Source organism: Lissotriton vulgaris, chromosome 7, assembly GCF_964263255.1.
Source record: "Lissotriton vulgaris chromosome 7, aLisVul1.2, whole genome shotgun sequence".
In the NCBI taxonomy this organism is placed as follows: domain Eukaryota; kingdom Metazoa; phylum Chordata; class Amphibia; order Caudata; family Salamandridae; genus Lissotriton; species Lissotriton vulgaris.
Window position 1 is genome coordinate 1034304544 of NC_141695.1, and position 17398 is coordinate 1034321941.

At 43.3% G+C, this 17398-nt stretch overlaps 1 protein-coding gene across 1 annotated transcript in view; it reads left to right on the top strand.

Moving 5' to 3' along the window:
- The window catches only part of ADAMTS2 (ADAM metallopeptidase with thrombospondin type 1 motif 2), a 1719397-nt gene that overhangs the window by 1179649 nt on the left and 522350 nt on the right, over positions 1-17398 (top strand). The gene's annotated exons all lie outside the window — the stretch shown is intronic.

Here is a 17398-nt window from a genome sequence, read left to right on the forward strand (position 1 = left end):
CACACTGTGCAGGAATGGCGGTGTAATTCCATGGGGGCATAACATGTGCCCTCCAGCATGAAGCCCCAGGCCTGGAGGCAGCAGGGGGCCCTAGGAGCACCCCCCTACTTGCATGCCCGCCACCCATTTCATGGCGGGTTCACTGCCATGAAATGGGCGGTGAATTTGTAATATGAATTATGCTTGGTGGTGCCACATCAGCACCACCAGCAAATTCTGCCCCCTTCTGCTCCACCACCGGCCCGGGATCCTGGATCCCAGCAGAGACGGTGGTCCTGTGGCGGTCTGACAGCCACACTCGAAATACGATTGGTGGGCCCACAGTGGTGGCGATGGTCGGACCCCCACTGTGAGTAACAGGGCCTCACCACCGCCATACTCGAAAATGTCCCTTAATGTCCATCATCAAAGATTACGCTTGCAGCCAGTTGGTGTGCAGCCTTTAATTATCGGTGCTCCTTGGATATAGATCTCCCTGGTGGGATGGGCTGCCTGACACCAAGCTACTGTCACTGTAGGCCACACCCAAAGCTATCTGCAGTTCTAGGTTTTAGCAGCCATTAGTAAGTACCACAGTTCCCTTGTAAGCCATTAAGGAAAAAACAAGACTAAAGTTGATTGTATGCCCACCAATGTTATGCATTTTCAGAAATAGGTAAAAACAGAAGCATTGTTCCAACAAGAAAGAACTTGAAAACAAATTCATCCCATCAATACACCTAATTGCACAGAATTTCCAAAACTGCAGCCTAAAGAATCCAAGCTACCCTGGAATCCTTGACGTATAACCGCCGATCCAAGATGGCGACCATAATGGGACATTTTAGATCTTACCACTCGTCCTATGCTTTGTCTTCGATGTCCAGCTGTGACACATTGGGTAACTGCCGGTCGCGTGGTTGCATCTTTTCATAAATGTGTCCCTGGTCCACACTCATTTACTAACTTCGGGTGGACGTCGTGACTAGACCTGGATTAGGAAACCTCCATATAAATATACATAAGTGAGTACTAATCCAACTTTGCAGTGAGCTCCGCCCTGTATTTATCACCTATGGCCTGCCCCACAAACCTCTTTTTGAATTTAAACATATTTGTTTTCAGATTGCCCACTCCATGTGACAGTATCAGGTTGGCCCCAACAACATACACTCCTCTTGGAGTATCCTTTAACAGTAGTCTCCTGAGATGAAGTCCTGATCAGGACGCTTGGGTAAGGTCCTGCATTTTTAGTTTTTTTTCCATCAAGTTTTTTTTTCCCCCTCAAGTTTTCTTAGGTATTTGCATGGAATAATTCCATTGCCTTACCTGTTTTAGATCCATTAGCCAAGTCTTACCTTGTTGAAGCAAGGGTCTAAGGGAACACTTTTTATGCCATCGCAATCCATTCTGATTGGCCTCATTGGTAAGCGTCTCTGTTACTATAATGGGGTCCTTTGAAGTTTAGTTTGACAGTCTGCTATTATGTCTTTTATCTTTCCTGATGTTACCCTTCATTACTGGACCTGTTTCTTTTTACCCTGGCCGGGTGTACTTTCAGCCATTTACATTACTGATAACCTTACCCTTGGCGCATTGGTATATCTAGGTTGTATTCACTGCATTCAATTCAGATAGGCCTCATTGGCCACATTGGTAAACGTTGCTGTTACTATGAGATTGTCATTTGAAGTTCATTTTATCAACAGTTTGTTATTATTTGTTTCATCATTATTGATGTTGCCATTTAGTATTGGCCCTGCTTTTTTCACTTCGGCTGGGTGCACGTCCAGCTGGTTATATTACCCTTCATGCATTGGCACATCTAGGTTCTATTTAGTTAACCTTATGTTTCTACATTCAGTCACATTATCTTTCGCTACTTTTAGAACCAACATGTGACTAGGGACTGATTTTCAGTCTCGGATATGTTGTAACAAGAAGAGCCAATCCGACCTCCTTTTCTGCAGATTCCTATAAATGTATTCCTATCAAGTATGTGTATTAATAAATCTATTGGTTTCCTTTAAATTTAGATGGTGACCTTTCTCACTACCCTTTTTGCACTTTGGGTTTCTCCTTTTTTTTTACATCTCCGTGATGATTGTATACTAGGGTAATTTCCCTGTTTCATAATATATTTTGTATTTTTTCTATCTTTCTTCACTGCTCTAGGATACAACATGATCACTCACACATTGTATCTTTCTTTCTTCTTCACACACTATTGGTGATATCTTTAACATTTCTATCGTATTTCATGGGTTGACCAAACTCCACATGCTTCATCATATTTATTTTAACTTATTGTTTTCTATGAAGCCTTGTGTTTCAACAGACCTTTGGTGATACTCTCTGCGCCCTGATGAAGGAATTCTCCACCCACTAGTTTCTTTCAAAACACGAGTTGGCGCTTTATCTTTGAAATATGTATTATTAATGACTCTATTGACTGTGTATATATTGAGCTTTGTTTTGTGTGTTCATGTTTGCTTCCTTTGTTATTATTGTCTATTGTCTATTGTTCATTTGTTTCCCTGTTTGATAAAGTGTCAAGTTTTTCACGTTTTATTAACTACTTTATGTACAATATGTTAATTGTTTATAGTATTGTCGCTGGTGCTCTTCAACGTTTTATGTGTTAAGCTTTAATTATTCATGTCCCTGTGTTTGTATTTTTATATAATGAAAAATATATGTGTTCCAGAAGAAAAATATGATTTATCTACTACACTTTTATATTTTTACATAATGAAAATTGAAAACCATTGGTCTGTTGGACAGTTGTAATTATATAATGGACAAATTGCTGTATTCTAAATAATTGGTTTTGGAGAAGGGTTTGGTGTTATTTATACCGTCTCACATCGTAATCAGGTCCTAAGGGTCCGATTCCAATGCGGTTAGGAAGGCCTCCTAATGGCATTTGCTCCTTCCGAATCGGATCAGGAACGTGTCTTTGTGTACTTTTAGTGTCCAACACCTTCTCTAAACTAGTTCAGATTGGTGTGGGAATAGTAAATGCTGCCCCTTTAGTGTCCAATGCCGTACACCAAATGATGTTGATTGGCGTGGGATTGTTAAATATAGCCGCTTTAGTGTCCAAAACCTTCCCCAAAATAGTTTAAATAGGAGTGGGAATAGTTAATGTCACCCCTTTAGTGCCCAACACCTTCCCCAAAATAATTTAGATTGGAGTAGGATTAGTGAATTGTAAAACCCCTACAGTGTCTAACTCTTTCAACCAAAATTGTTTACATCGGATTAGGAATATTTAATTGAACCCTTTTAGTGTTAAATTCCTTTGTTAAAATGTATTTCTCTGTAGTAGGAATAGTTTTTTCATTTAATTAGTATTGGTGATGTTTTGAAAGATACTTAAGGCCTGATTATTAGTGTGCCAGTAGACCACAGCGCTTATGGTCTTTAGAATGCCATATTACAAGTTTAAGACAGTGGTGTGGCTGCGGAGATCTTGCAGTGGTGGTAATTATTTTTCAACGTGTATCAATGCCTGTGTGAATATTTCGCTGGCATATGTGTCGAATGCACATTTATTCATGGTACAAGTGGTGTCTGGGCCATATGTGGGCAGTCCAGGCAATGGGTATGTGGCACAAAAACGACTCACCTGTATATCACTGCAAACAGGGTTGTAATCTTCGGGGTGAAGATGCATCCACCTCGAACTCTGATGGGAAGAATAGGAAAGGGGTGAGTAATCACTCCAAATCCTTTGTTTCCGCCAACTTGAAGCAGGCAGTCCCACCACCACATTCAGCTCGTCAGAAAGCCAACTCATAATACGGACAGTGGTTAAACTCCTCTGTACTGCCATATGGCTGCTACTTTCCCCTGACCGCGACCCCCGACGGTCTGCGGTGTGCTGCTGGTGTCGATAGTTCAGCTGCGGTCTTTGCAATAGCAATCCGCCCAACTATTTAAACATTGGTTGGACTGCTGTGCTCTCTGCAGTCAGAATGCAATCACTAACGGCCAAACTTGTAATAAGGCCATTAGCATATTAGTTGGTTTTTTAATTGTAATAAAATTATTATTTACATATTTTCATAGAATTAAGATATGTAACACATTTTTCAATTTTTTTTTCTTTTATTTCATTTTATATATTATATATTTTAATTTTTTAACATATGTAGTTCTAGTTAAAAATAAACATTTATATATTCATAAATAAAAATATTTTTTTATAATTAAATAAACAACAAAAGTTATATTTATATACTATTGTATGTTTTACATTTTTTATAACTTATTTTAACACTAATTCAGTTGTTTCATATACATATTCTGAACATAATCTTTACATAATTTTGTGAGTATATATTAAACATTTTTATATTTTTATACTATTATTTAATTTATAATTGTTTAACATATTTTAACTAAATATAAACATGTTTTTCTTTACAAATTTGAAAACATTTTTGAATTTTTTTCAAACATATATTCCTATTCATTTCTACATGGAGATAGTCTGTTTTTGTAGTTTCATTTAGCGACCATTTTTTTCCCCCACTATCTTCTATTTTATAGTCTATTTGTCTACTTTAGACTATTTTCCAGGATCCAGGTTGTGTGAAACTACTGATGTTCATCAGAACCTTAAAAGTCATTTTTAAAGTTTTCTTTTTTTTAGGGTAGGAGGACGTAGAGGTGAGTTTTAGAGGTTATTTATGGCCTTGTTTGTGGGTTTTTAGTGCATGTACATGTAGTAAGTGTTGTGTTTTTCACTAGTGTGTTGGTTGAGGTAATCATACAGTATTTTAGTAATGTATCGATATGTTATGTTATATTGTGTTATTTTACCTTTGGATGATTAAGTGTAATGTATATCTAATTTGTTATTGTATTATTTTTGTAGGTGGGTATTCTGTTTTACTTTCCAGTTTTTTCTTTATAAACGTGTGCTATGGATATTTGGATTAAAGTTTACTTTAAAGGAAATCTGTTTTCGTTGCTAATGAACAGATGTTTTGTACTTTGATTTCCTGTTTTTGTCATTTATGTAAGTGATTATTATTTAATATTATATATTTTTGTATTGCAATTATTTTTCACAATGGATAGAGTTTTTTGTTTGAAGTTTTTGGTTGGTGAGGTTTAGATTTTGTACAAAAATAATATGCACATTATTTTATTTTATTAGTCTTCTAGATTGGAGTTAAATGTAATGCTTGGACTGATGTAATAACATATTTTGGGGCTTATTACGATGTTGGTTGGAGTTGCCTCTGACTGTCACTGTCTTGGGACCGTTCAACCTCCGGTCGGCGGGACCGACCACCTGATTACGATGGGATCAAACACTGTTCGGTAGCATAGTTCACTTTTCTCTATGGAAGCTTGTGTTATGACCGTAAACTGACCGTAAAACAGGGTCCTATAGAGAAATGGGGGTTTGTGTAAAACCCTGCACCCTGTAGTAGGCACCCCATGGTTCCTGCCAAACAGTGCATGGATTTACAAGGTGGGCCCCCTAGGTACTCCCTCGGCCACCAACCATAGGCCGCAGAGGCAAAGGGCCCTGCTAGAGGCCCCCAAAGTCAAGTTCCTACAGCCTTTGTGTGTTGGAAAGGATGGCATGGAAAGGCTGTGGGAAACCGAACATTGTAATCCCGACGGCAGAAATGCCATCCATAGGGGATTACATTGCGGTCCGACTGGACTGAAGACTCCGAGAGCCTGTGAGAACCACGTCGGAATGACTAGCCAGTTTATGTTCTGACCGCTGACATCATAATCAGGTGGTCGGACCTCAAACTGACCATGTCGGTCGGAAAGCCTCCGACCATGTTTGGAAAGCTTTCCGAATGATATCGTAATCAGCCCTTATGTTTATTATTTATATGAAAAAGGATTTATAATGTTGGTTCAGATTATTCTATACTTTTTGGGAGTTTTGTAGGGTAGTATTTATTTTATAGTATGCTTTTAGCTATTATTTCTAAGTAACCTACTCCTTTGTTTTTTATGAAGAGTTTTACTTTAAATTGTATCATGCTGTACCTTCCTATGGGTTGTTTGCTAATTTTAGGTACAATTTGAGTGCCATTTGTAGATTGGTAGCTCTGCCCTTTCTGTAGGGCTTCAATTAATATATAGAGTGTAGGTTGGGTTCTGTCTAGTATGGATTGGATGGCATTGTGCTATTGTTCCACTGCGTTTTGTTTTGGCTTCCTGTGCCACGGTGATATTACTCCATGGTATTTGGACTTTGGGCTGGCTTCTGTGTCCAGAGGTATGTAGTCTGCAAACCCAAGTGTCTTCAAAATAATCCATTAGGGGGTTCTTTTTTCTTCGTTTTGTTTGTAGGAAGGGCTTTCTATTAGTAAATTGCAGTGGATAGCCACCTCTGTGACAGGGACAGAGGCTAGTGCTATTTTTTTCCAAAGGCAAATTGACTGTACCTTATTCCACATGTAAAGCAGCTTGTTGGAGGTGTCTGCAAATGGTTTGATTGAAATTGTAGAAACAGCCTTGTATGGCTGCATGTGGGTAAACATTTCAGATAGTTTGAATCATGCCTTGTTCAAAGTCTATGATTATTTTTTGTGGGTAGTAGTTTGTTTTATGTTTAATATAGTTTAAGTGATTGTAATAAGTGCTGCTTTGTTTATTGGTAGTAGGTCATGTATAAAAGGGATATTTGAGTTATGATAGTCTCCATGTATTATATATATATGTGAGTGAATGATTTGGGCACATTTTGAAGGTCCCATCCACCATCCAGGTTTGGCAATGCCTTTGTTTTAGTAAGTTATCTGCTGTAGAAAACATTAGGATTCATCTATCATTGTTGCGATTGCCATATAATAGGAAGGGTTCCTCATTATGTGAGATTATTAAGTGTTCAGATATTTCGATATCTTGGTATCTTTTAAAGGCAGGAGGTGTAACACTAGTTGCTTTTTTAGTTCATGCAATTAAACATTTCACGGTCAGCATAGGTGGTAGTTGATCTGTGATGTGTATGGGGAATGTAGGAAGAATATCTGTTAGGATTTTTGTTGTGGGCTCTTGGGAGCTAGTTCTTGCCTTTCTTATATTCTGCAACACCTTCCTTCGATTACTGTCACATTTGGGGGGTGGTTGTGTTCTCTTACAATAATTACAAAATACCATCTTTTGTAGGGGCCTTCCCATTGCAAGCATCAGAGTAATATTTAGTAAATTTCCAATTCAAAGTTTACATCAATGTGCTTTCTTTGTTGTAGGTGTAGCCCATGTGATTCAATAATTGCTTTCCTTTCTTTGATGTGATATATCTTGCTCTTTCTGTCATTATGTCTGAAAATAATGTAATTGTATGAAAAATTGTGATTTTAAAATGTTTATATGTTTGTTATTTACATATAAAAGTATGCAACTAGTTTTTCTATTTATACCTATATATATATATGTTCTTCTCAGGTGTGTCACACTTTTTTGCAGCATTTTCATTGGGGGTGTTCTAAATGTGGAGCAGTTGCTTTCATTTCTGTTGAAAAAAAAGCATCAGTTTCATTTCAAATGTTTATTTGTTGGTAGTTTGTAAAGCTTGAAAGCTTGAGGTAATTAGGTTCTATTGTTTTCTCTTTTAGGGGGAGTTCACTTACTCTTTTAATGTCTTTTTTGTGGTTTGTGCCGGGTGCTGTTTTTTTAGTTACTTAATACTTTCTCAATGTTGTAGTATTTTCTTTTAGTATGTACATGTAAACGGATAGAATTAGTAGAGTGTTTTGTTAATTATTTGTTATTTTGGAATTTTAATTTTAATTACAAGTAAGTTGTAGTTTAAATATAAGTTTTATTTACTTCACAAGGTAGTTGTCAATATATATGCTTCTGTGTTCAGGTTCTGGTCAGAATATTTGACAGTCTTTCCTCTTCTTGCAGATTTTGTTTCTATTGGAGTATTAAGTTGATAAAAGTTGTGTTCCTTTTATATTGTTGGTTTAGTTGTTTGTGCGACTTTATTGGTTAAGATTGTTTATAGTTTAGTTTTATTGGTTAGTTTAAATTTTTTTCAAATAGTTTTTTGGTTATGTCTTTCTAAGTTAAATGCTAATTTATGTTTTATTTATAATGTTTAATATGTAGTTGAATGTTATTATATTCATATATATTCTATATATATATATATATATATATATATATATATATATATATATATAGTAAAATAATTATATTTTTAAAAGCGATATTTGTGTTCTCAATATTTGAGGTTTAATTAGTTAAGTATAGGAAGGTCATATTTTTGCTAACGATATCTCAGATTTTTACGTATATCAATATAAAGTGAATCAAAATTGTGTCAAAGAACCCAATTGAATAGTACAAGTCACTGAAAAAACGCCTTTTGAAAATCCAATACAAAGAGAAATAATCACAGTTTTTAATGCTATACCAGAACATCATGTCCATTGCTCTTTCTTATGTATACATAGGACATAGCGAATTTGGTGTCATAAGATTAATAGCATAAGGCCTCCGGAGCGCAGTGCGGGGCACAGCCACCTATGGTAGAAGATGGACTTCATGGTATCCTTCTAGAGCACGGTAGCAGTACCAGGCCATTGGGGGGGGGATCATGGGGCGGGGGGCTGGGGCGAGGGCTGCCGCTTGTCGGGGCACGACCGCGCTCCTACTGCCCCTAAGGCAGCCTGCAGTGGCTACTGCAGGGTAGATTTCTTTGTTTGGTGTGTGAGGTTTGGATGGGGGCTGTGGCGCAGTTGCTGGTTCCTGTCCTGGGGGAGTGGGTGTTGGGAGTTTGGGGGATGTTTGGGGGGTGGGCACTTTTGATGCTGGTGTGGGCTGGCGGGCTGCGGTTGAGCTGCTGCGATTGAAAGGTAGCAATGGGGACGATGCCTGAGCTGAAGTGCGTCACGTGGAATGTGCGGGGACTCCACACCATGTCCCGACGCCACAAAGCGCATGCATACCTGGTGCGCCGTGGGGTTCAGATTGCGATGCTCCAAGAGACTCATTTTACTAAGCTGGAATGTGCGGCGCTTCAGAAGCGGTGGAGAGGGCAAGTGTTTGGTACAGCATATTCTGCGTTTGCGAGGGGGGTATTGATTTGGGTGCGGGCGGGGATTCTCTTTCAGGTGACGAGTCAGACGATTGATCCGGAAGGTAGATATGTAGGGTTAGGGGGAGGCTCTATGGTAGGGAAGTGGCGCTCTGTTGTATTTACGCGCCGAACTCCGACCAGCCCCGCTTCTTCGACTCCATCTCGGGCCTCCTGGCTCAGTATCTGGCGGGGCAGGTCATACTGGGAGGCGATTTTAATTCCATTACTGATGTCACCTTGGATAGATCCCACCCCCCACTGATTGCATCCCCGGTGCGCAGAGTGGCGATGCAGAGGAGCGACTGGCAAGCTGAGTGGGGGCTGATTGATGTGTGGCGAGGGCAACATCCTGGGGACAGGGACTACTCCTTCTTTTCGGCACTCCATGAGCTGCATGTTAGGATTGACACAATCCTCTGCGATCCCACCACTGCCTCTTTGGCAAGGCACACTGAGTACCTAGCTAGGACCATCTCTGACTACAATCCCCAGTTGCTTTCCCTCCAGTGGCAGCGAGTGAGGACAGCGATTCCTAATTGGCGACTGAACCCGGACACATTAGAAGATCAGGTCTTCCAGTCAGAGGTCCGCGAGGGGGCGGAGTCATTCTTTGCGATTAATAAGGGAACGGCCGCCACTAGGGGGTTAGAATGGGACGCATTCAAGGTGGTTATGAGAGGCCGGAGAAAGGAAGGTGGTACTGGAGGAGGTCAGGAAGGCAGAGGATGCGTTAAGGGAGGTGGAGAGGCAGAGGCCGGAACGGGGGGCACTGCAGACACAGCTCTTGGAGGCTAAGAAATTGGTGGCATCGGTGACCGAGAGGCTGAGATGCTATGACTACAGGCAATACATAGCGAGGGTCCATGCAGAGGGCGACAAAGTGGGCACACTGTTGGGGCGGCTGGCAAACCCGGAACCGCGGGGATGTGCAATACTGAGTGTGAAGTTGGAATCAGGGGATACCGTTTATTCACAGGGGGCGATCCTCTCACGTTTCACTGGGTATTATGAGACCCTATACCAGAGTCGCTCAGAGACGGAGGGTGGTGTCCTATCCGATTACCTGGCGGAGGTCACTCTCCCACAGCTTGATGATGAGGAGGCTAAGACCCTGGGCGCTGTGATCACACTAGCAGAGGTTAGGGGGGCTATCAAGCACATGGCACAGAAGAAAACGCCGGGGGTGGATGGCCTTCCAGTCGAATTTTATGCTAAATTCGTAGACATATTGGCGCCCCAGTTGTTAGAAGTCTATAATGAGGCGTTGAAACAGGGCCGGCTGCCCGGCTCGATGAGGGAAGCTCTGGTTGTGCCCCTGCTGAAACCGGGAAAAGATAGTACGGATGTGACCTCTTATAGGTCGCTGTCTATGTTAACGCTGGATTATAAAATCTTGAGCTGCATCCTGGCCACCAGATTGCTGCCGCACATGACGTCATTGGTACACGAAGATCAGGCTGGCTTTATCCCCACTCGGAATACCTCAGCTAATATCCGCCGCCTTGTGCGAGTATTAGGTAGTGATCTGGACCCGGGCGATTGGCCTGCAGTACTATCCGTCGACATAGAAAAAGCATTTGATAGTTTGGAGTGGGGCTATTTGGATGAGGTGCTGAGGAGGTTTGGCCTCGGGTCTGGGTTCAGGCGCTGGACAAGAGTATTGTATTCCTCGGCTACTGCCAGGGTGAGACTGGGCTCGGTGATCTCCTCCGCGTACCCGGTCCAAAGAGGCACGCGACAGAGGTGCTCATTGTCGCCCCTACTGTTCGCCTTAGCTATAGAACCCCTGGCAATTCGAGCTCGGTCGGGGTTGGTACACGGGGGGTCGTCTGCCGAGGCGAGCGACACCATATATCGCTTTATGCAGATGATCTCCTGCTGTTCACGGAGGACACGGCAGGGGCGTTGAGGGAAGCAGTGAATGCGCTTACGGGGTTTGGAGCCCTGTCGGGTCTCAAAGTGAATTGGCGTAAGACTTGCCTTTTCCTGTTGAGAGCGGGGACACCACAACCGTCTTTACCGGCAGATGTGATTTGGGAGGACTCCTGTTTCACCTATCTGGGAGTTAGGATCTATCATACGTCCGAGGGGTTGCTGGAAGGGAACTTAAGTCGGAGTATGAGAGCCCTGTGGGGCTCGACGGCGTTTTGGTCCACGCTACCTCTATCGGTAGTATGGAGAGTGGCGCTGCTCAAAATGGTGGCATTGCCACGCCTCCTATATTACTTTAGGACCTTGCCTATATGGGTCCCACCTAGGTTCTTTAGGCACCTGGGGACCCTCACCATTGGGTTCATATGGGGGACCGGGAGGAGGCAAGTGGCACTGGACACGTTGCGTAGGCCGAAACTCGAGGGAGGGATGGCGGTCACAGATTTCGAACTATATTATTTGGCGGCGCAGCTGCAGATTCTCACGCAACACGTGGCGAAGGAATTTCGGGGACCTGACCAGCCCAGAGGGAAGGAGGTTCCAAGACACGTCCTATCTTACATTGTAATGAACCAGCAGCTTGATGTGCGGGATCTGACACTCGAGGAAAAAACGTTGCGACTATGCTGGAATAGAAGCCGGAAACGTGTGGGAGTGGTACACCCGTATGCCCCGGAGATACCTCTGGGCATGTTGACGGCGCTGCCACACGGAGGGGATTGGACCCACCTTTTGGAGTGGGAGGAGTTGGGACTCCAGGTGATAGGCGATTTGTACACCGAGGGAGAACTGCTGCCCTTCCAAGCGGTGCAAAATCAGTTTGGGATACCGACGGGAAACTTCCTCTTGCACATGGCTGTCACGGCAGCGATTAGGAGGCACTGGGGTGAAGGGCAGAAAGAACCGGTGACCACGTTGGCGTGCCAGTATGTCGTGATGGCTGCAGGGACGATTAAAGCGATTACGTGTCTCCAATCGCGAATGCTTCGTGAAGGACTGACACCCCTTATTGGTTTGCAGCAGAAGTGGAAGGAGAGTATAGGGAAACCCATTCCAGATGCAACGTGGGGTCAACTCTTGCAGAGGGCGGGGAAGGGTTGCAGGAATGCACGCTTTCAGCAAGTGCATTTCTTTGAGGTCCATAGGGCCTATCTAACCCCGGGTAGGATACAGAGGCATTTCCGAGTGGCGGGGGCGGCTTAACCCAGGTGTCTTCTCCCGGGGGCGGAATTGGACCATATGTTCTGGGACTGCCCAAGACTGGGATCCTACTGGACTGACGTGGGTGAGCTCCTGAACGAAGTAAAAGAGAGGCAGGTGACCTTTGACAAGGCCACCTGCCTGCTGCTATGGTTTCCCCACACAAAGAAGACAAAGGTTACCAGCAAGTTTATTGATCTGGGGTTAATACTGGCTCAGAGAGAGCTCACATGGCGCTGGAAGCCGACGGAGGGCCCATCTAGTAGGCGGTGGGCGATGGAATTGAGTAAATGGGCCAAGAGTGAAAGTATGATCCGGCTTAGGCAAGCAACGCGCGCAGCGGATGAGAGGGGTTTAGAGGTGGCACAGGCGTGGGAGTGTCTGGTGCAAGCGTTGGAGGACTACATGTCGCAGGAGGAGGATGAGGAGGAATGAAGCAAATGGTGCATTCCTGGATGGCGCACGGTTGCCTGAGTGTTGTTCCCTTGGCTCCTGCACAACAGATTACATTCCGGCAGTCGGCACACACCAGCGATGCTTCAGGGAATGGGTGGGGGAGGGTAGGCAGGGGGGGCCCCAAGGGAGGCTTGAGGATGATCACAGTGCGCGTAGGACACGGGTTGCTGCAAGTAGGCGGGCCGACTCGGCCCAGTTTCCTTGGGTGGAGGGGAGGCGCTGACCCGAATCCTTATACCTCGATGCTTCCTAGTAGGGGTGTGTTATTGGTTTGGGGTTGGGGGGGGCAGGTATTAAAAAAGCAGCGACATTCGACAGGCCTACCTTGATTGATGTCGAATTATTGTTCACATTGTTACTTTATCACCTAGCGCCATCCCAGGTTGTAGACTTTTGCCGCCCTGCCTCCGGGATGTGGGCTGAATGGCTGTGTGATGCTGGAAGACCTATTGGGGGTGGGCGAAGTGCGGAGACGGGCAGTGATATGAGTAAGCTGTATAACTTTGATGCTGCAATAAAAATTGTTTAAAAAAAAATAATAATAGGATTAATAGCATAATAAGTGAGGTGCAGAAAAAAGCAAGAGCACTGCAGAAAGAACCAACAGAGGTGCTGAAAGAGGTGTGAAGGGTGCTGAAAGAGCATGAGAAGTGCAGAAAGAGGCAATAGAGGTAAAGAAAGAGGCATGAGAAGTGCAGAAGCAGGCATGAAAGGTTCAGAAACAGGGAACAGGGGTGTAGAAAAGGCAAGAGAGGTGCAGAAAGAGAAAAGAGGGGTGCAGAAAGAGGCAAGAGATCTGCCGAAAAAAGCAAGAGAGGTGCTGAAAGAAGAAAGAGAGGTGCAGAAAGAGGCAATAGAGATGCTGAAAGAGGTACGAAGGGTGCAGATAGAGGCAGATCAGAAATAAGCAACAGTGGTACAGAAAGAGGCAAGAGTAGTGCAGAAAGAGGGAAGAGAGGTATAGAAAGAGGCAAGAGAGTTAGACAAATAGGGAAGAGGGGTACAGAAAGAGGCAGGTGGGGTGCAGAAATAAGCAACAGAAGTGCAGGAGGCAAGAGAATTTCTGAAAGAAGCAACAGTGGTTTGGAAATAAGCAATGGAAGTGCAGAAAGAAACAAGTGAGGTGCAGAAAGAAGCAAGAACAGTGCAGAAAAAAACAACAGAGGTGCTGAAAAAGGCAAGTGAGGTGCAGAAAGAGGCAAGAGATCTGCAGGAAAAAGCAACAGAGGTGCTGAAAGAGGCAAGTGAGGTGCAGAAAGAAGCAAGAGAGGTGCTGAAAGAAGGAAGAAAAGTACAGAAAGAAGTAACAGAGGTGCAGAAAGAGGCAAAAAGGGTGCAGAAAGATGTAAATGGAATACAGAAAAAGACAAGAGAGGAGCAGAAAGAGGGAAGAATGGTGCAGAAAGAGGCAAGAGTGGCACAGAAAGAAGCACATGAAGTGTAAAAAGAGGCAACAGATGTGTAGAAAGAGGGAAGAGAGGTGCATAAAGTAGAGGAGAATTGCAGAAAGACGCAAGAGAAGTGCAGAAAAAGAAAGGCATGTGCAGAAAGAAGCAACAGAAATGCAGAAAGATGCCAGAGAGGCGCAGAAGGAAGCAAGAGTGGCTTGCACACCATTAGTACCAATTTAACACCCACATTTAGCAATAAGTAACAGGTGACCGTTCTAGGTTTTCAAAGGGCTTACACTATGCTGTAACTCTTATCACTGCATTTTTGGTAATGTTTGAGCTAGAAACAAGGCTTTTTCTGTTCAACTCTGCAGATTAGGGAGCAGATGATGAATTATGTGGCTAATGTAGAAAATGTATAATTGTGAGAAAGTCGGTGCAGTCAAATAGTGGCATATTTCTGGTGGCCCTGCTCATACCTCTGACTAGGTCCACAAGTGCTCCTCTGTGATTTCTTCTTTTTTTGTCTCACTGAGCTCATAGTTGAGCTTTTTATGGAAACAAGGAAGACTAAACCTGAGGTTACCACTCCACAACTAAGACTACCATACCACATAATTACTCTCAATAACACATAATGTCACTCTACATTCCTATACCCTAAATACCACATACTTTTTATCCACATCCTTTCACTGCACAACATACTACATTATTTCAATACACACAACGTACATCCACTCCACTCCTAAAAACATTAGTAAAAAACATTTTCATTTACAATGCCAATAACTCTAACTCTCGAAAATGTGAAACCTATTACATTGCAAACACTTCTTTAACTAGTAGTTTGCAGAATGGTGGAGAAAGGGTGCTGGGCCTCCGACCAGAGCTCAGGAATTCTGCTGTGTAGGATTTACAGCAGGTACCAGGAGGGCTTCTTGGCCCCCAAAGTCCCTCAGGAGTAAACTTGACTTCAGCATGTATTTATCTAGGACCCCCTGAAAACATAGATACAAGGTCAGGGAAAACAACATAATTGAAAAACAACAACCTAGGCAACTGGTGTTTTAAAATAGAAAATACATATAAAAGGACAGTTGGCTACAAATTATTCATAAAACTCGATTTTTTATTAAGTGGTGAAAATTCAAAGACATAACATGATTACAAATGACAAGAATAAAATTCTACAAAACACATAATCAATTAAAAATACAATATAAAAAATTCATGTAAATACAAGTAAAATTATAAAATGGTGGCACAATATATCTCTACGCGCGTTTCGGCGAACCAGCGCCTTCTTCTGGAGCAGCCACGTAATTTAAGCAGTAGTTGGGATAAAGTTATCAAGGTATAGTATTTGTTTCTGTTTAGTTTCCTGTCCTGCTGATAAGGTCTTTACAGGAGCTGGAAAGATGGAAATCAATAGTTTCAATCCCGCCAACCGGAACCTTTAAGAAGGAATATGTTGTCGATATTCTAGATGCAGCTGGAGACCAATTCCAATGGAGGATCTTGCGTGTCAGGATATCCAAGATCATGGGGCTTTGTCTCCAAGGTTAAGCTTAATTTGGGTTGGTTCGTGTGATTTTCAAACCAAAGGGGATTAAATTAAAAGATCTCCCTGCCCGAAGATGATTGGCAGGGCTCTGTGTATCCGATGGCGGGTTGCGAAGGGTGACGCTCCTGTGCGTGGGAAATGATGAATTTGTAGCCAACTGTCCTTTTATATGTATTTTCTATTTTAAAACACCAGTTGCCTAGGTTGTTGTTTTTCAATTATGTAAACTTGACTTCATCCACCACCTCAAAGTCTACCAGGAGGTACGTTTGCAGAGTGGTGAAGAAAGGGGGGCATGACCTCCGAAGACGTTTTAGCAATCCCACTGTGTGGGACTTACTGGAGGTAACAAGAGGGGTAGTTAGCCCCCAAGGACATCCTTGGGGGCCAACTACCCCTCCTATTACCTCCAAGAAGCGTCACACAGCAGGATTGCTAAATTTTCATACCAGGCCCGCCTCCTTTGGCCACCACTGTGCAAACACACTCCCTGATGTGCTCTTGGATAAGAATTGAAGTCCCCTTTGCTGCTGGGGTCCTTTAGGAGCCAACTAGCCTACCTCTTACCTCCAGTCAGCCCCATACAGTGGGATTGCTGAGAGGTGGACACGGACCACGCCCCTTTCTCCACCACTCTGCAAACACGCCTCCTGGCGCATTCTTGGTTGAGGGATTAAAAAAACAGGAAGGGGGCTGCGTGGACCCCCCTTCCCTGAGCCATTATTGGTCCTGGGGACTCCATCCCCTGGGGCCTTGCCTTGTTTAAAATGTTTATTTTTTATTTCTCCTGGAGCAGTGGTCGCGTGGGCCCCCTCCCCTGGGCCACTTTTGGCCCTGGAGACCCCATGTCAAGTGTGGGGAGGGGGAACATGGAAAGGCAAAAGTGACATAAGTACTTCAATACAAATTTCCGTGTACATTTCCATACATGATAGGACTGTTCCCAAAACAATACATGACTCAAACGGAACCAAAACTTAGTTATATGTTGTGTCCCTAGAGTCTGTATTAGGATTGTAGTAGATGTTTCGACCCCTAGATTCAGGATATTTAGGGTCCTTGAGGTGGGGTCTTCTTCAGGACTGTATGAGCACGTATATAGAGGTAACGGAGGACCAAGCCACTGTATTCAATGGGAAAGTAGGGCTTCAATTAAGCTCTACTGGGGTGGCACAGTAGATGATCGGTCATCACCCGGGGACTCGAATCAATCAGAGTCGCATTAATGGAGGAGAGAAAAAACTGCAGCTTGTTCTGCTCACAGTAGGGAGGACCAAATCCACAAAGCCTCTGATAGGGGTTTCACCTCAAAGCGTGGAGAGAAAGGGGCACAGTATCTTCCCAAATCACATCGAGTCATGAAACAATTCTGTGTGCCTCCATGATAAGAGCCAATGTTTCTCAACGAGAAGGACTGGGACAAGTAGACTCCGAACGGAGGCATGACAAACATTGGCTCTTATCATGGAGGCACAAGGAATTGTTTCATGACTCAATGTGATTTGGGAAGATAATGTACCCCTTTCTCTCTATGGTGATTGTAACCTATCATCTTATACATTTTTGCCCTGATGAAGTTCACTTTGTGAACGAAACGCGTTGGCTGATGTTCCATGTTTTAATAACCTCTGATGAAGTTAAATAAAGGTTGATCTCAAATGAAGAAACTGATCTTGCTTCCTTATTGAACATTATTGAACATTGGTAGTGCGCCACTCCATCCAATTCCAAGTTTTTGTCTTCCAAGTAGCGGATTGCATCCTTCAACGGCAGATGCAGGAGTAGTAAGTGCACACC